General features: G+C 43.4%; 1 long non-coding RNA gene across 1 annotated transcript; it reads right to left on the bottom strand.

The window, feature by feature from the left end:
- Positions 1-944: 944 nt before the first annotated feature.
- LOC117796424 lies at positions 945-7,735 on the bottom strand. The gene is made up of 3 exons (XR_004620930.1): positions 7,605-7,735; positions 1,597-1,757; positions 945-1,112 (listed from the first exon to the last, which is right to left on the bottom strand). It is a non-coding gene; the product is annotated as an uncharacterized LOC117796424 (long non-coding RNA).
- Between the last annotated feature and the right edge of the window lie 11,718 nt (positions 7,736-19,453).

Here is a 19,453-nt window from a genome sequence, read left to right as displayed (position 1 = left end):
ACTTTCAGCTTCGAACATGAAATCTGCCATGCTAGGAAAACTGCAACAAACAAAAACTCAGAAACTTGCTTCTTAAAACAGACGTCTACGTTTCTCCATTCCTGCCTCTAAGAGTTGATTGCCTGAGTGTAAGTAAATCAGCCCTGGTCAGTGAGACATGTCCCCAAAGTTAAGACACTTATCACACTGGATGAGGAATATGGATTTCATTTGGAGGGCCATTAAATAAAACTGCTTACCCTGAGATCACCTACCATATCTGACATTACTCATGGCCCAGGGTCTCATGACAGTTGGCAAGGTTTGAGCACTTTCTGTGTGTCCAGCTTTGGGCAGCCCAGCTCCCTAGATCCACGGATAATGCAGTGGGAAAATGGTCTTGCTGAGGGAAATGTTTCTTAGATATTCCCTCTACTCAGCTCTGTAAGCATCTCCCTCGGCTGCCTAGCAGCACAGGGAAGGTTCTCATGGGACACTGCCCTGCAGACACACTGGCTTTGGAGAGAACGTCTAACCTCTCTGCCAAAGCTCTCATCTGATCTTCCCTGCAGTGAGTGGGCCTGAACAGAGAATAACCATGGGGTGGCTGTCCCTTAAAACAACCAGGACCTCAAGGCCTTTGCCCCAGCCCCACACTATAAAGAAAAGAGAAAAGAGAGGGGCACCTGGGTGGCTCAGTCGGTTAAGCGTCTGCCTGCAGCTCAGGTCATGATCCCAGCGTCCTGGGATCGAGCCCTGGGTCTGGCTCCCTGCTTAGTGGGGAGTCTGCTTCTCCCTCTGCCCTTCACCCTTCTCTTGCTCTCTCTCTCCCCCAAATAAATAAATAAAACCTTTAAAAAAAGAAAAGAAATATCTCAGGCATCTCTCCTGCACTCTCCAAATTTCTAAGAAAACAGCTCCCCCAGTCTTTTTTTCTTCACAAGAATTTTCCCCTTCCAACCATTTCCTATCCTGACCAAGAGCACAATGGGAGAAACAAGGAAGACTGAAAGCAAAGAAGGCCCAGGCTGGAGGCCTGCTCTATCTCCTTGCCCCCTTTTAGTCCTGATGGCCTTTTGTACTTTCTTCAGTGATGTCCTCTTGCCTTCCAGCGTTCCTTCTTCCAGGGGAAGCTGAAATGAGAGGGTAGGATATGAGGTCAGCTTTCCCATGTGCTCTTGAAAAGTGAGGATTGATTTTTTTTATCCCTCCCCACCGTCCTCCTACTGAGCTTCCTAGACACGTTGTTTCTACATCCCAATGTGTCAGGGACATCCTCGCTGTGAGGCTGTGGCCAAGGACCGCTCCCTGCTACCGGTGCACAGACTCGGACACATATGACTCAAAGCCCACCAGGTGACCAACAACCCTGTCCCCGGCACTCTCCACTGGCCTGAGGCTTTTGCTGGCTTTTGCAGCCCATCCCTGTGGAATGTTGTCTTGGTCTCCTTGTAAATCCAACCATGGGCTTCTCTGTGCCCGAGGTCTCAGGCCCACAGTGACCTTGCCAATGGCTTGGCCTTCCAGTAGTCTGAGGCTGTGCTGCTTGGCTTGACATAATGCTGTGGTGAGCCCTCCCAGCCTCGTCTCTCTGCTCTCGGCCCACCTTGTGCCCACCTGCTGCTGCCCCTCCCAGGAGACCCCGGGGGAGTTGCTGGGAGAAACTCGGGTCCACACCAGCCAAGCCATGGCTGCACTGTCGCTGTTGGTTCAGAACTGTCCTGGTGTGATGTTTATCCAGAGCTTTTTTCTCTTTCTCTGTTTTTCATTTTCAGATCCTGATGACAGACCAATAAAAAGGAAATTTTACCACATGATGCTTTTTTTATTTTTTAATGACCAGATTGTACCTGCTAGTTCTCAAAAAATCCCAACTTCTCAGAAAGCTTTTAAGACACTTTCTTTGAGTGACATTTTTCATTTTGCAAAGACTACAGCCTTTTCTCAAACAGATTTTTATCTTTTTTCTGGGGTTTGATGTGGAAATCTCACTAAATTCTTCCATCTAAAGTATGTCAGTATTTGATTGAAATGAAAGTTTGAAGCCTTGCTTGTTAAACCATTTCTCCTTGCATCCTTTTAAAATTAATGCATACTTCTAAAACTAATGATGTATTTAATATTGAAAATAAGTGAAACCTGATGAGAACGCACGGAGCGTTTCAAATAGATGCAGAAGATCGCCACCTTGTGGCCACTGTGGAATCAATTACTTCCACTGGTGCTGCTTTGTCCTGGGGTTTGGGGCCCCACTGCTAATTGCATTAAAGGACTTCTAATGTGATCTTCTCCCATGCAGTTCACATCCCAATCCTACTTCTTTGTGGGTCAACTTGTGGAGATTCCCTGGCAATCTGGGGAAAGAAGGCTATTCTAAGTAGCCTTGGTGGTTTGGTTGAAGGAAGCTGTTTTGGTCCTTTAACTTCATTTCAGTCAGGAGAGGAAACGACTTCTGGGGAGCCCAGCTGTCCATTTTCTTCAAACCCTAAATGCTCTTACTCCTGTATTTTTTTGTAACTGTGCCCTAAGGGGATACATGTATCGCCATCCTAAAGGAGATATTTAAAAGGCAGGTTTCTGGACTTACCTGCACCAAGACCTAAGAATTGGAAGGTCTGGGGATAGGTTCTGGGATTAACATTTTAAACAAGTTCCTTAGGTGAGTTTTATACACATTGAATTGTTAACAATGCTGCATTTTTGTGTATGCAAGGAAGAAATTAGACAGAGACAAATTAAATGGGTTTAACCCTGAGGAGCCTCCCTAAGGCAGAAGGAGAGAGGGCATTTGGGGCTGAGGAGAGCTCAAGACACCAATGTGGTAAGTTTCCAAAGCTCCTTCCAGCCCGGATGTTTGCTGTTTGAACAAAGCAGACTTCATTAAAATTGCAGTGACCTGTCACTTCCGCTGGACCCTCTAAACAAGAAGCCATCATCTACCGCTTGTGCCGGTGCCTCCCTTGGCTTGAATAGGAAGCCGCAAAAGGAGAGGCTACCATGCTCCCTGCGCCCCACCCTCCAAAGCTCCTCATCAGGTAGTCATGGGCATGGCACCCAGGCCGGGGCACGAGGCAGAAAACGGCTTCCAGGCCTGACCCTCCCACTGACTGTCTGTGTGGACTTGTGTGGGTCACTGGCTTCAATTGTCTTCCTCTACAAAATGGAAGTGGTTGGAGGACCGCTACTGAATTTGTTTCCAGCTCTAACTGGATCTTGGAATTTTGAACTTTCAGAGGAAGAAGGGGCTCTTCATGAGGAGTGATCCTGAAAGTTCTTGTTCATTCGCAGCTCAGGACTAGTCTTTGCTGTTGGCAAGAATCAATTCTTAGGGAATGCCACAGTGAAAGATGAGATCCTTTGTCAACATGAACATAACACATTTTTGCGATGTCAACTCTCTGTGAGAGAAAAATTAGCACCAGGCTGGGAGACCTCCAAATTTTCCCACAAGCCCATGATCTCATCACTTCTTCTCCCCTCCCCCCACTATAAGCCAAAGACGTCAGCATACCCTGTCATCACAGACTCCCTTCCCATGCCCACCCCAACCCCCAGGCCTCAGGTGTATGGACTCACTTGCTGAGAGCTTATTCTAGAGGTCACTGGAATGCCTGCAAAAGAATATCTAGTCAGACATCCAGCCCATCCCTATCCTTTCAAACTCACCACCACCACGTGCCACTTCTCTGTGATTCCATTACTACTTGGGCATACCTGACTCAGTGCTTAATATATGACATGATAATCAATTTACATGCCTATTGCCCTAGATGTAAGACCTGTGTCTACCACATAGTGAATATTCAAGAAATATATTTTTTTAAGATTTTATTTATTTATATGACAGAGAGAGACAGCCAGCGAGAGAGGGAACACAAACAGGGGGAGTGGGAGAGGGGAGAGGAAGAAGCAGGCTCCCAGCGGAAGAGCCTGACATGGGGCTCGATCCCAGAATTCTGGGATCACGTCCTGAGCAGAAGGCAGACGATTAACGACTGAGCCACCCAGGCGCCCCTCAAGAAATATTTTCTTAAGTAAATGAAACTAAGAATGAAAAAATGAGTAAATGAATACATTAAAGAATTAAGACAAGGGAAGGTGATAATTATACAGAACCCACACACCTAGTCTTCAACAAGTATGGATTAAGATAGAAGGACTGGGTCCAGACTCAGTGGGCCCTGGAGTATTCTGGGGGAGAATCTGGGAATGGGGGACTGTGCCTAGGGACAAAGAAACATGGTGACTTATCATAACATTGCTTCTCATAGTGCAAGTCACAGACCACTAGGGGGTTGTGAAATCAATTCAGTAGGTTCAGACCAACATTTTAAAATGAAATAGAACAGAATAGAATTAGAAAACATGTCCCTTGGCAAGAGCAAGTTTCATGGAACTTTTGTTTTTATAAATATAGGTATATATGTAATCACATACATACAATGATGTAAAATATACTTCTCTACTACATATGGTGGTCAAAAAATTTAGAAGCCACTGATTTAGGAAAGGTCATCCCTATATAGTTCATTGACTCCATTTGAAAAAAATAACTTAGTGGCCTTATGGTATGGCTTCCATTTATTGAAATGTGGGAACCCATTTATAAGCAAATGTATATGGATTCCATAACTCTTTTGAGAGATCAATTTATTTTCTAATTATATGAAAATATAATGATCTGATCTTACCGAATTTCAGGTAAGTTCAGAACAGGTAAAAATCCTTTCTAGATAATATAATTGTAAGAAATTTTCATTGAAATAAGGACCCTCCCCTCTGTTTTTCCTTTGGTGTCTACCCCTGTATTACCTTTCTATGTGGACAGCATGACACTAACTCTCCCCGCTTTCCCATCAGGGTAAAAAAAAAAAATCCATTTTCCCAGAGTTAGTGGAAAAAAGTGATGAAAGCAAATTAAAAACCTTAAATTCCAAAGCCAAACTTGAAATCTATCTAAATATCTCTGGGAAATCACAGTGGAAGGTGGGATGCTAAAATTAAAATCACAAAGGAAGGAAAATAATGACTGACCTTGTTATGAACTTGAAGCTAAGCACATAGGACACATACATCTTTTCTGTCATATTTTGTACTCTTCCATCGGATAAATGGCCAAGTATTAGGCTTTCCCTGATTTGGCTATGATACTGTTCCCTGTCTTATCTGTTGACATCATGTGGGACTGTCACCATTCCTTTTGTACAAAGAGTCTCCTACAACATCTAACACGGAGGTTTCGAAATGGTGGCCAGCAGCCAACCCAACCCAGACACGTTGCTGAGGTAGACTGGCTTAGTGTTTGAAAAATGTCATGGTGACACTTAAAACTCAGAAAGCTTCATTTAAAAATTTGGCACTGTGCTTCTCTTAAAAAATCAAAATGTTTGGCACTGCACCATCCATATCTCTACATGGGTACAATTGCTTTTAACCTTGACCAATGGGATCCCCATATTTTGAAATAATCATTTCCTTTGTAATCTTACATATTTTATTTCATTTAAAACCTCATCCTGAGAAGGGATCTAGATATTTCGCCAGACTGCCAAAGGGGCCTGCAGCCCAATAAAAGTTAAGAACCCCTAGTCTATCGCCAACTAGTAGCTGTCCCTTGGACCCACAATTGGCCACAGTTCTCATCAGTCTTTACTTGCTCTGAGGCCATGTGTCCATTTCCACTTTCTGCAGTGATGCTCTTCCCAGTGTCTGAAATAGTTCCCTGTATTTATGTCTCTTTCAAAAGATGGGGGGATGGGGTGCCTGGGTGGCACAGCAGTTAAGCGTCTGCCTTCAGCTCAGGGCGTGATCCCTGCATTATGGGATTGAGCCCACATCAGGCTCTTCCGGCTATAAGCCTGCTTCTTCCTCTCCCACTCCCCCTGCTTGTGTTCCCTCTCGCTGGCTGTCTCTATCTCTGTCGAATAAATTAAAAAAAAAAAAAGAAAAAAAACAAAACAAAACAAAAGATGGGGGGAAAATCGAACCAAGAGGGCCTTGAAATTCTTTCACTAAGCTGCCCCACTTGTTTATGCTGCCTCAGTGGTCTCTGCTTACAGGCTTACGTTCACCATCAGTGAACATCAGTGGAGCACGGCCAATGACCAGTCATGACGGATGCCAGCTGGAAACAGACGATTCAGGCGCATACCATCTGAGCTTCAGCCCCGTGCCTGGAGCCTTTTTCACCGCTGCCCTGATGGGCTTCTCTAGCTCTCTGGACATTATTCCCTGCTGTACCCTCCCTTCTCCCTGGAATATCAGGGCATGGGAGGGGGGTGCTGTCTAGCACGTCGTTGGGAGTGTCGACATTTAGAGTATCCTGGGGAACAGGGAAAACCAACTCCTTTTCTGTTTTTTTCAGCAAAGGAGCAGAGAGGCTACCTCGACCCCGCTGTCCAGTCTTCGGACGTGCGTGTGCATGGAGCTGGTCCTAAGAAAGGCCATAGTGTGTTGTACAGCTCTCTCCCTGCACTGACTTCCTCATACCAACCTTCCCGAGGAAAGCAAAGGAATCAAGCCCACTTTGCAGAAGAGGACCAGTCAAGTTCAAGAAGTTTGATGCAAAGTCAGAAGGAGAGCACAGATTTCCTAAATTTTAGTCTATTCGAACATCTGGGGGAGGGGGGCACAAAGCACCTGCTTCAAGGAAAGTGACTTTTGGGGAATTCCACAGCAAGTGTTTAATAAGCATTTATGTTTGTACAGAGCAAGTCTGGACCTTTCAAGTAAATCTAGTCTCTTCTCAACAGCCACATTAGCCTTTATGCTAATTACAGAAAGATAGACTGGCAGACAGACAGACAGAGACCTTGGATCTTACAACGGAACTGGGCTTTTCTTGTTTTGTGGCAGTAACACTGTATTTTATTTCACTTTTTAAATTATTGACTTTTCTCCTTTTGGCATATAGTTCTATGAATTTTAACATATGTGTAGATGTGTGCAACCGCCTTCAGGGTACAGATCCATCACACCAAACCCTCCTCAATGCCAGCCCTTTGAAATGATTTTCAAAATAATTATACTGGTGTCCACATCAATTGAAAGCTACAGGGATATTTGTAAAATGAAGAATACATTTTGTTTGTAAGACAAAACTTGCGTGTGTTTTAGACGATATGAATTCCTTCCACTTTGGAGGATATAAAAATTATTGAAAAAAAATCCACACAGGTCCCTCCATAATTTTTTGAAGCAAAATGATGGTTTGACTGGTTTCAGGCTGTAACAGAAGACATTAGAGCAGTACCGTGAACGGCGGGACGATGCCGGAGGAAGGCAGCCTCTCAGGGAGGAGGCCTCCATGCATGCCCCTTCCCCACCACCCAGTGGGGCCTTCGCCCTCCTCTGCTCTGGATCCTGCCCCATTGCCAGACCTCCTCCCCAGCACCAGCTCCTGGAATCTCACTAGCTTCTTCTCTTCCCTTTCTGCCTCCCTCCCTATAAATCCTACCTGTTGGCCTCTTCTCTGCCTTCTTGTCACTCCTCTACTCTTTCTATCTCTTGCTCCTCGGATGAGTATGATAGGAATGGATGAGTCTACCAATAAAAGGGAAAGGATTTCCTTTTTCCCTCCCACTAAAACTTTCCCCAAGACAGACTTGCCATTTATCTAACCTTACCTGAAATAAAGGACATCCGTCCACACTTCCTGCCTGCCCTCCAGCCGGCCAGGCTAAGCAGCACATTTCCCCCAAAGACACAGGCGCAACAGCCAGACCCAAGCCCTCCAGCCTTCCAGAGTCTGTCCTTGGCTTCCGCCCTTTGAAACCGAGGCTGGAAGAGGAGACAGAAGGAAAAGGTGCCACTGAGTACTGGTGAAAGGCAGCTAAGGCTTCTGCAGTGGGTTCCTATGGAGAAAAAAAAAAAAAAACAGTGCCCTGTTCCCTGACCTCTAGAAATACCGAAAACAGTATTCGTGTCATCCAAATGGTCTTAACAAGACTCTTAAATTCCATAAATAATTGCCTTCTGGCAAATACTTCTGGAAATGAATACTTTATGGAGTTTGCAGAAAGTGGAGCTTCCTTTCAGTGACTAAAACTAGTGTCATTTGAATAACACTGTGGCACCACATCAAAGAAACTATTTGCTAAATGCTTTTGGTCGGTTATGATGCATTCTAGTTATTGTATGTGATTCAGTGAAAAAGAGAAGAAATAAATAGATGAATCATTGCTGTCTCGTGTTTGCTACACCCTTGCTGTATCTACCTGGAGCTGCGCATACTGTGTTAGGCTGGAGACCGTCCTGTGTGTGTGTGTGTATAAATACACACATACGTAATGTATATATTTAATGGACAGCAACCATTTTCAAGCTGAAAAAGAAAAAAGAAAGGAAGGGAGAAAATGCCTGGTTTGTTTTTGACAGAGACATGTACGGGAGCTTGATGTAATAGGGGAATTGCAACTCAGTGATGAAACTGGCAGTAAATAAAAAGCACTCAAGTATCTTAATTAGTTTTTGGACTTAAAATTAGTTCTCCATATATGGGAATGAACTCATCCCACGGGCCCAAGCCAGCTTTTGAAAGTCCAAAAACAACAAATCTAAACCAGGTGTGGGGAGTATGAACTTTTTGCAATTTCAACACTCAGGTATACAAATATTTGACTTTCTCTGGGTTTCCGTAATAAGTGGTCTTAGCTTTTGAATCCTCTTTTCAACTTGGTGGCAGGTTTGAAGTCTGCCTGTTGGAGGTACAACTCTGTCACTTCTGGAGGTAAATCAGTGTGTTTGGGGTAAATTGTGAATTCAAGAGTCTTCCCTCTTCTCACTTCCTTCCAGGAGAGATAGAAGTACCACAAAGGCTTATGTATTGTCTAGAGAGGTGACTTTAATAGCTTAAATATGTTGTTCTGTTATTCACAAGGTACTTCTGGGTCACCTTTACTATAAAAGTGGAGAATATTTTTTAAATAAAGTTAGGGCACACTCCATAAAAGTTTTACAACTCACTTAAAATCATAGACGAGCTGTGTATTTCAAGATGAAGATTTAAACTCAGGTTTTTAGCAGGGTCTTGGGAGGCAGGAATTGCTGTGTCAACTAATGTTGTGCTCTATATTTCATTACCGCCTTTATGTTTTTTTAAATACCTCAAGACTAAAGTTTATTTAAAATGTCAGACTTTGCCAGCAGCACATTATATCCACAGAATATACTGGTACCATGGCCGTTACTCTTATTTATTACAGCAGATTAGTTATGGACCCTCTGCCATAATATCTTGGCTTATTAACATACTGCATACTAAAAAGTGTAATGAATGGCCCCGTAATGAGCAGTTACAAAGTCTAGTCACTCATTCTTCTTTGGCTCTCCTCTTTGTGCAGAGAGAAAAATTGAAGAGGATTGGACTCATGCCTGAACCATCACCCACCTGATTCAGCTTGTGAGATGAGGAGAGAAGGGGTCCCTCTCAACACTTCATGATTGAGAAATCCTTGGGCTCCATCCAGGGTTAGAGATGAGGGCTAGCAATCATCAAAGTTGCCTGAGCTAATCTCAAGTTCAAATGCCACAGGAAGAAGGGACCGGCTTGGGTCAGCCAGACCTAGACCTACAGCATTTGTTTATTGAACTTAGTTTTTAAAAACAAAATAGCAGAAACACGCCAACGGTATAGAACTCAACAGCAGGATCTGGTTCACAAGAATCTTTTTGTTAACATAAATGGCCCATCAACTTCTGCACAAGGCGAAGCCTCTAAGAGAACGCTTGATCCCTCCAAGGTACTCAATAAATGCCGAAAACACTCAAAGAAGGTCCTCATGGAAAGGGCTGATTAAAAATCTTTTCTCAACTAACATTAAAAGAAAAGAGATCTGTCATCCAAAATTTTTTTCATTTTTTAAAAAATGATCATAATCAAGGTGAATTAAAAGATGCTCAGGATAAGAATGTAGGCACTTTTATTATCCATCGTGTTGCAGCCCAAGTTCTCTGCCTCCTGCAAATCAAGTTCCATTCTGAAACTCTGCATCACCATAGAGCCCAAGGGTCCTTTTGGAACATAAGCATTATTCTCCAGAGGATTTGCGACCCGACAGGTAGCTGGCAACCAACTTTCCCTAGAAAACTCAATGGTTTGAGTATTTGAGGGTGGGAGAGGTGGCGGAACTTGGTGCGATTCTCTTTGGGGGAGCTGCTTTCCGTGTCTTTGATGAGCGAATATAGCTGGATCCGTCCGGAGCCGACGATACCAGGCGCACGTGCGACGCTGCGTGGCTCGGGCGGCAACCATGGTCCTAGTGAAACAGAGCCATGCAGCGAAGGGAACATTTATTATCAAAAATACATTTTTGACATTAAGGGGAGGAGGGGAGTCCCGATTAACTGTACTTCTGGTAAGAGGTGGAGTGCAACTGGAACACGGCTCAGGACACCACGGCTTGAGCGTGGATTCTGGGAAGCCCAGGACAAAGCTTCACGAGCTTGCAGCTTCGTGCTGTGGCGAAGCCCGTTCTCCAGAGCCCATCACTGCTTGCAGAACCCCAGGGAGTACTGCTGGATGGGGTTGCGCTAGGACCCGCCGTCACCCGCTGCTCGGCTGCCCTGCTTAACTGTCCTAGGTGCTGCAGCCAGACCGTCCAGGCCGCCACCCTCACCCTTCCTGACGGCTGCCTGGCTCCTCGATGATGGCAAAGCCTTCACCCTTCACCGCCACCCTCACCCTTCCCGATGGCAGCTCGGCAAGAAGATGCGTGGTGAAGGCTGCCGCCAAGTGCACGGCACATTCTCCTCCGTGCAAAGACTGTATTAGAGACAGAACATTACTTAACAGTAGGTGGGCAGTTCATTCCAAACAGCTCAGTGGCTCCCCATCAGGTACCCTGCAGCAGCCGGCTCCTACCTTCCGCCGGCTGTCGGGGTGCGGGACTGCTCCCGCAACGGTCAAGAGCAGACAGTGGTTCCAGAAGAGCCTTTCCGGAAGCTCCTGTCTGTGATTTGCCTTAGTAAACAAAATAAAGCAAATCCCCTGGGCTTATCTCTCATACAAACAAGCAGTACAAAACTTCCTTCCCATTCACCGGCTGGTTTGCAGTTCTCCCTTTAGGTTTATTGTTGTGGAAAGGTGTTTTTGTCCAGATATGTGAAGATACCCAGAAGGTTCGCAGATAAGGACCCTCCCTCTCCTTCTCAGGAAAAAGAACGAATATTATCGAGTGCCTCTTGCCTTCCTAGGACTCTGCACCCATAATCTCATCTCTTCCTCACCAAACACATCTATTCCAAGTGAGTGGCCCAAAAGCACACTGCTGGCCATCCAATGCATGCTTATGCTTCTGTTTTCATTCTACCGAAATGAGAGAAAGTAAAAAAAATGGTGTCTTGCATTCTCCCCTGACTAATCCCCTTCTCTCCAGGTCTTTCCACATCTGGAACTAAGTATCTGACTCTTGTCGGCCAGACCCAGCCCTAACATCAGTGCGGCCCAGGCAAGAGTGCAATGGGAGACCGAGGTACCATCGGTCTGAATATTTAAAACTCACAACATATCTTGAAATAGGGACACCTCATGCCTGCATCAGATATATTCACCAAGATTTATGTCTAAGAATTCAAGTACCATATACTGGAAACAATATAAAAGTCCAGCAATGGGGCGTTTTGATTGATTACAGTATCCATCCATACAATAGAATAACAATGGGCCATTAAAATTGTTAATACTATAAAAATGTGAATTACTGTTAAGTAAATAAATATTATTTTTTTTAAAGATTTTATTTATTTATTTGACAGAGAGAGAGACAGCGAGCGAGAGAGGGAACACAAGCAGGGGGAGTGAGAGAGGAAGAAGCAGGCTTCCAGTTGAGGGGCCTGATGTGGGGCTCGATCCCAGAACTCTGGGATCACGCCCTGAGCCAAAGGCAGACGCTTAACGACTGCGCCACCCAGGCGCCCCTAAGTAAATAAATATTATTAATGTATCTTTGTAATTACTCTTGTTTAAGGTAAATGAATACATGAAAAAATATATATCCAGTAAAATTGTAATAGTTGCTATCTCTGAGCAGTAAGCTTATTAAAAATGATATTTATTTTCTTGTATATATTTCTAGCACTTTTCAAAAATGTTATAACAAAGGAAAAATACATTTTTAATAAAAATATTCATATGCTTTAATAATCCCATTTTCAGGAATTGCTTTAAAGGAAAATCAAACATGGTTAAAGATCACAAGGAAATTCATCACAATGTTATTTATAATAATAAAAATTGCAACTAATTAAATTCCAAGAACAAGGCAATAATTACACAGTTATGGAAAAAATACAATAAAATATAAAGACTCAAAGAAACAAAATGTCCAAAGCAAAATGTTACAGAAGAAGCAAAAGTGAACTTAAATTATGTTAGCAACCTAACTTACTTCAGTATTTAAATAAAACCAAACCATCATCTTGGGGGGAAAAGTTCCTTTTAATTGTGTGCAGCTTTCAAATATCTTAAAAGGGGAAACAATTTGGTATGATTATTGAAGCTTTGAAACTTCCTCATGTTTGTTATTTTTCTTATTATTCTATGTGGCAAGGAATACCGGGGTGCTCAGGAAAGCGAAGGCAACCCCAAAGCCAGACCAAAGGAGAAAATACGCAAAGGAGAGAGAAGGCGTTCATTGAGTTGAGTAGAGGAGAAAAACCAGGATTCTTGGTTTAAGTTCCGCCAGAGAAAGAACATACATGACCATAGACAGGGATGGGGAAAGGCTACAAGGTTTGATAAGGGAAGGAAACGTGTGGTTTCTCCAGCTCCAGAAAAGAGCTAACACGCCTCTAACCTTACACGAGTACCAATTATGTTTACCCAGAGATCTTCTACTCATCTAGAAAATCTGTCATTCATTGAGCAAATATTTATTGGGTGACGTGACAGACATAGACAGGACAGGAAAGGAGGGAACCTGCTGCAAATAAGTGTGTTGAGCTATCCATTCCCCCTCCGTCTCTAGAGAAACTGCGGCTCCTTCTCTCCCTCCCTCCGGATAGGCGTTTTATCATTTCCCATGACCCTACATCCTCTCCCACAGTGATTGACTGAATGGTGACCAATTACCCAAGCTTAGCCAATCAATGTATCTCACTCCCTTGGCCAGTGCAATTGACCAAAGTGTGGTCATTTGGCCCAAAACAGGCCAATCAGACTTCTTCCCTGACTTTTTCCAAATCTCTTCTGGGAAAAGCAAGCTTCTTCCCTCCATTTAGAGAGCTGTGAAGATGTGAGCCTGGAAGCTGCAAAAAGCCAGTTGAGAAGCAGGGTAGGAAATGGGACTATAAGCAGAGATAATCAGAGACATGAGTTGGAGAAAGAGTCTTGCTGGCATTCAAATCTCTGTTTCAGATCTCCCTAGTTAACCACTTCCTCTGTTCCTCTGGCTGTTTGGTTACATGAGCCATTACCTTCCTGTTCTTCTGAAGCTAGATCCAGCTGTGTTTCTGCCATGTGTAACCGGAGTCCTCCCCAATGCAGGCACCTAGCATTGCAAAGCTCTGTGTTAAGTGGTAGGGATACAGATATGGATAAGCGAGCCTCCTAGGGCTAGTGAAGCAGGTAGGTACAAGGTCAAATGATTTATCAAGATATGAGGGAGCTGAAGGTGCTCCTCCTGGGGGGGGGGTGCTGGACAGGACCTTATTGCATTTCCTCTTTGCTTTTAGCACCACTCTCCCTTCACTTAGCATTATTTCAACCAGTATTTTACTAAACACCGACCATGTACTCTCCTCTCCAGTGTGTGGATATTTAAACTGAATTAATGTTTGCTCGTTCTTCTTTCCTGCTTAATTTCACCCAGGCTCCAGGGAACATTAAAAAAGAAGATCCCCACTTATGCCCATAACTGTGAAAATGCAACATATATTTAATGGAAAGTTTACAAATAACCACAAGATGGGGCTGTTATGTAATGAAAGTAACATTTTAGGGGGCAAGAGGCGAGCAAGCAATAGTCTCCAACATCCCGAAGAAAAGTATTTAAATATTTCCTCACTAAAAAAGAAGAAATAGGGGCACCTGGGTGGCACAGCGGTTAAGCGTCTGCCTTCGGCTCAGGGCGTGATCCTGGCGTTATGGGATCGAGCCCCACATCAGGCTCCTCTGCTATGAGCCTGCTTCTTCCTCTCCCNTGTTATGTAATGAAAGTAACATTTTAGGGGGCAAGAGGAGAGCAAGCAATAGTCTCCAACATCCCGAAGAAAAGTATTTAAATATTTCCTCACTAAAAAAGAAGAAATAAAATATTTTGTGAATATATATGCTCCTAAACTTTCTATAAAATCAAGGCGCTGCTTGTAACAAATTTAGGGAGTACTCCTTAAAAAACAAACAAAACAAAACAAAAACAACAACATGGGGCGCCTGGGTGGCTCAGTCCATTGAGCGTCTGCGTTCGGCTCAGGGCGTGATCTGGGAGTTCTGGGATCGAGCCCCACATCAGGCTTCTCCACTGGGAGCCTGCTTCTTCCTCTCCCACTCCCCCTGCTTGTGTTCCCTCTCTCGCTGGCTGTCTCTATCTCTGTCAAATAAATAAATAAAATCTTTAAAAAAACAACAACAACAACAAGAAACCCACCGAATCCTTTGTGGGGAGAAAATACATGATTATGACATCAGATATTTTCCTTTCAGAAGTTCTGCCTACATCAAGGTTGCTTGCTGGACTTTCCCCTGGTCCTTTCATCTTCATTCTTCTGTCTCTTTCAGTGAAAGGCCATAATATAAAACGGAATCATATTGATTTCTTTGTTACAGACTTGTCTAGGTCCTTGTATTCAATTTCGAAAACAAATGAATGGCATTTGACATTTTCTATCAACATGCTCTTGTTTCCTGCTTTCTTCCACCTGCATCTGAATGAAATCACTTTGACCTCATTGCTTCTGTTCCGTTCAGGTTTACGGTTTGAAGATCTACACAGCTCGTGGTTAATAATGATAATGTCAGGTCGCCGCTGTGTCAGAAAATTCAAAAGAGCCAAATAAGAGAGAACCCCAAGTATGCCTTTGCTTTTCAGAGAGGACACTGATCCGTGGGTCCAGGACGTGGGAGATGCGCGAAGCTGGGAGTCCCCGGGCCGGAAACCTGGGAACCGCAGAGACCGGGCCTCTCTGGTCCTCTCCAGCACCACGCAATCTGCGTTGCACGGATTCAAAACTGGGAACGTCCAGTTGAGAAATGGAAAACCTAAAAATAGGCCCGCAGAAAGTACTTTGACCTTCGCTTGAAAGTCAGCCCAGTGCTATGTCAAGAAAGACCTTTTCCATGAAGATTGTGTTCTTAAAAGCCATATTTCATCTGCACACAGCCTTTCAGTAAAACCACACTCAGAAAATGTGCATCTTGGCTATCCTTCCACTGTAAAATCAGGCTATTTGGCTCTGGTTCTTCTGGACATTAGATGTCTCTGTCAGGGTTTCTTTCCAAAATTCTTCATACAAAATGTTGGAGGTTATAAACTGGATTAATAGTGACATTTAAGCAAATCTGCTATTGCTGTATGTATCCAATACTTAATGATTTTTGGAAAGAATTCAAGGACAACGCAGGAAAAAATGTTGCAGTCAAGTAACACAGAATGTACACGTTTTAGAACTAACCACAATAAATTACCAATTTGTCTCGAAGAAAGCTATCCAGGATACCAAGAGAATATATGTTCTTTAAGTTTTAGTAATTAAATCCAAAATTAAAGGGTACTGTCTTACAATTTCTTGCATATGTTGGAAGTAATAATATCTGAAATTTTCAATATCAAAGAACTTCAGGGGACCTTCATATGTATTCCATATATATTTCAAGGATAACTTAAACCGTGATTAAAAAAAAACATTAAACAGGGGGGAAAAACACTTTTATATACTTGGGTAACTTTCTAAGGAACAGCTGCCACCAATTAAACAACACATACTTTTTAAAGACTCCTGGGGGTTCAATGCTCCTTCAGCAGACTGAAAAATCTGGAAAAATGGACTTCATTAGCTATTACAAAATTATTGAAAGGATATTTGAAATGGCATTTAATACCTGCAAAGACAGGAACAATCAGTGGTTTAAAGTTTCACTGTAAAGATTGGTAAATAACACTGATTACAGGTCTTATTCAAACAGAAAATAATGAATACGTGATGAAAGGAGAATAATGATCCAAATTGCTCTTAATCTTGGAATTGTGCCTATTGATTGGCCTAGAAATAATGGTGCTAAGTGCATGGTAAGAAAGCCAAATGCTTGAGAAAGTCATTAACTTTGGAGGAACAGGGTACCCATTTCATTGTACTCATACAGTATTTTATTGACTAAGCTCTCCAAACAACTGTGTAGTTGGGGAAAGTTTTAGTGTTAACCCAAGTTAAATAACGTTCTTCTGCACTCCTCTGTAACTTATAAAAGCTGTTTAGATACTCTTTATAATTCATCAAACATTTGCTGAACACCTACTGCATACCTGGCACACAACAGGATCAAGCAAGCAATATTGTGCTCCAAGAGATCACTATTAATCTCCCACGGGCTTGTTTCTAATAAGTTGAAGAAACAATGACCTCAAGCCAATAAATTTACATTTTCGACTGGCATTCCCAAAACACTCCAGCAAATTTCATGAACAAACATACTTATAAGCATGAAATCATGTTAAAGAGACACAGTGGGTTTTTTTAAATTATAATTTCTCATTTCTAGGAAAAGCCTCAAAGAATTTTGAATTTGAAATGTCCTTATTTCCCATTAACTTTTTTTTGAGGACCCGTGTATCCAATTAAAGTTAAATTTACGTTCTTGTTAATCCATTTTTGAGACCTTAAATGTATTCTTAGATCCTAATCTTGACAATTGACTTTGATTTAAATGGTAACACGTACACATCTGATTAATGAAAATAGAAGTATGTTAAGAAAGTCATGCTCCTCTTAGCAAACGTGTCGCCCACGGCACACTAGTCAGTGTGCAGGCTTGCCAGGTGGGGGCGGCAGAGAGCACTTAACAAGGGTACTGCTGAGGACCTCAAGACCCGGTGGTTGCCAGGGAACCCTCAGGACGCCCGGGCACTGGGCAAGATCAATCTGTTGTGCGGAAGTTAGCTGAATAGAGAGGCTGTAACAGGAAGCACGAGCCAGGAGGAACAAGGAAAGGGAACAAGAAAGGGCTGAATGCAAAGAGGAAAGAGCTTGGGCTTTGAAGTCACAAAAACCTGACTTCTGACACTTTACCTACTGTGTCACCTCAGGCAAAGGACTTAATCTCTCAGGCCTGGTGCTTTTCAAGTGTAAAATGAGCATAATAATATTATATTACCACCTTCAGAATTGTTACAAGGTTGTAAGATGATGCATGTAAAGTGCTTGGCACACTGCCTACCAGTATACAGAAAGGGCCTAACAAATGTTGTGAGCTATTATAATATGCCGCTGCTGCAGCCAGAGAGGCTGGGACAGTGGAACTGAGTGCCAGCCTTAGAGAAGGAATTGAATGGGTGCCTCAGAGAAGTCCGAGTCTGGGGGATGAAGGAGGCAAGGCAAAGGGAGCCAGGAGGGTGAGGACTCTCCTAAGGACTCTTTGAGTTGAGTCGATGACATTTTTGTCAAAAAAACTTGTACACTTAGATAGCCCCACTAGCAATGTCCCCCTATCCCCACCATGTCTTAAAGATACCTTTGAATCCAGTCATTTGTAGTAGCTGGAAACAAAACCTAGCGTCATGTCTGATCAAGACCCAGTTATCTTACAAATGCAAGTGCATTTTTAAGTAAGAACAGAAATGGGGGCGCCTGGGTGGCTCAGTTGGTTAAGCTCGGTTTCGGCTCAGGCCATGATCCAAGGGTCATGAGATCGAGCCCTGCATTATCTCTGCACTCAGTACAGAGTCTGCTTGTCCCTCTTTCTCTGCTCCTCTTCCTGCTTTGTCTCTCAAATAAATAAATAAAATCTTTAAAGAAGAAAAAAATGGGAATGAGAAAAGGTCTCTCAGGTACACATGGTAGGGCATCCACTGGAGATTGCTTTTTAGCTTGTTTGCCAAAACAACTGATTCTTGGAAATTGCTATTATTTTTTATGTGAATGGCCCCCTTGTTTCCAAAACTGTGAAGCAAGCACCTCTCTCTCTTGTTCTTGGAGAAGATGGTGAGGTTTCCAGACATCTGAGTACAGATGCTACAGTTGGCAAGGTGTGAAATGTTGTACTTCATAACGGGAGTTATGGACATTTTTAACTCGATTGTGCTCTTAAACAATTCGATAGATCTTTTTCTGGCCATAGAGTTTTGTAAACTGGATTCTACCCCCACTTATTGTACTTACTGAAGAGCCCAGACTTTGGGAAATGTACTTGGGGGTGTTTTGCTGGTCACCTTGGCTGGGCAAGAACATTGCCCATCCTTAATTATCCTGAGGTAAAAGAATGCATAGGAATAGAAGAGGAGAGAAAGTGCTTAGCTCTGAAGGGATTGATGGGTTAGGCATGGGACTGAGGCTTGCAGAGGCCTGGACATTTTGCAGGTGGGGTTTGGGCTTGTCCTGGCCATGCAGTGGCCTCCAGGGGTGAGGCTGGGACCCTGAGGTTTGTTTCGGGCCAGCTGTGAACCCCAAGTGTACCCATTGGTCCCTACAGTGTCAAGCACTCAACTTGAGAGTCCTCTGGTGCTTGGGAGAGTTTTTATTAAATGCCATGGGTTTCCCCCTTTTTAATGAATAGCACAGCCATATAAATTTACCTAAATGATTTGGGGCACCTGGGTAGCTCGGGAGGTTAAGTGTCTGACTCTTGATTTTGACTTAGGTCTTGATCTCAGGGTCATGAAATCAAGCCCTGTGATAATGGACACCATGCTCAGCTGGGAGTCTGCTTGAGATTCTCTCTCTCTCCCTCTCCTTCTGACCCTCCTCCCCTTGCAAGTGTGTGTGTGTGTGTGTGTGTGTGTGTGTGTGTACGTATGCGTGTGTGCACTCACTCTCTCCCTCTCTCTCAAATAAATAAAAATAAAAAATAAATTTACCCAAATGTTTAAACTACAAACTTCCCTACTCCTTCCCACTCCTACATCAAGTCCATCAGCAAGTGCTGTCAATCCTGGCTCCAGATAGACCAAATGCCAAGCCCATGCTGCTTCCTTGTCCTTGTTCCTGCCCAATCCACCTTCCACATTGTCCACCTGGATTACAACACAGCCCCACTCTCCCTGCTTCTTCTCCTGACTCTTCTGCTCCATTCTTTACAGAGCAACCTGCGGATTCTTCTTAAAATACAAGTGAAGTCAAGCCATTCTCTTCCTAAAACCTGTCTGTTTTCTCAGTGTTCTTGGGATATAGACCCATGTATTCAGCATATTCTGCAAGGCCAAATCTAAACTTGATGTGCTTTGGAGACTTCAGTGCAAGCCCTGGCCTCTGGGAAGACACACCTGGAAAACCTAATTATAGAACGGTGCCAAAGTGACCATTCAAAGGGCGGACTCCTGGGTCAGTG

The sequence above is a fragment of the Ailuropoda melanoleuca genome, chromosome 2 (genome assembly GCF_002007445.2).
Source record: "Ailuropoda melanoleuca isolate Jingjing chromosome 2, ASM200744v2, whole genome shotgun sequence".
NCBI classification, from domain to species: Eukaryota; Metazoa; Chordata; class Mammalia; order Carnivora; family Ursidae; genus Ailuropoda; species Ailuropoda melanoleuca.
The sequence above is the reverse complement of the archived record's forward strand: the minus strand, read 5'-3'. Positions and strand labels throughout refer to the sequence as shown.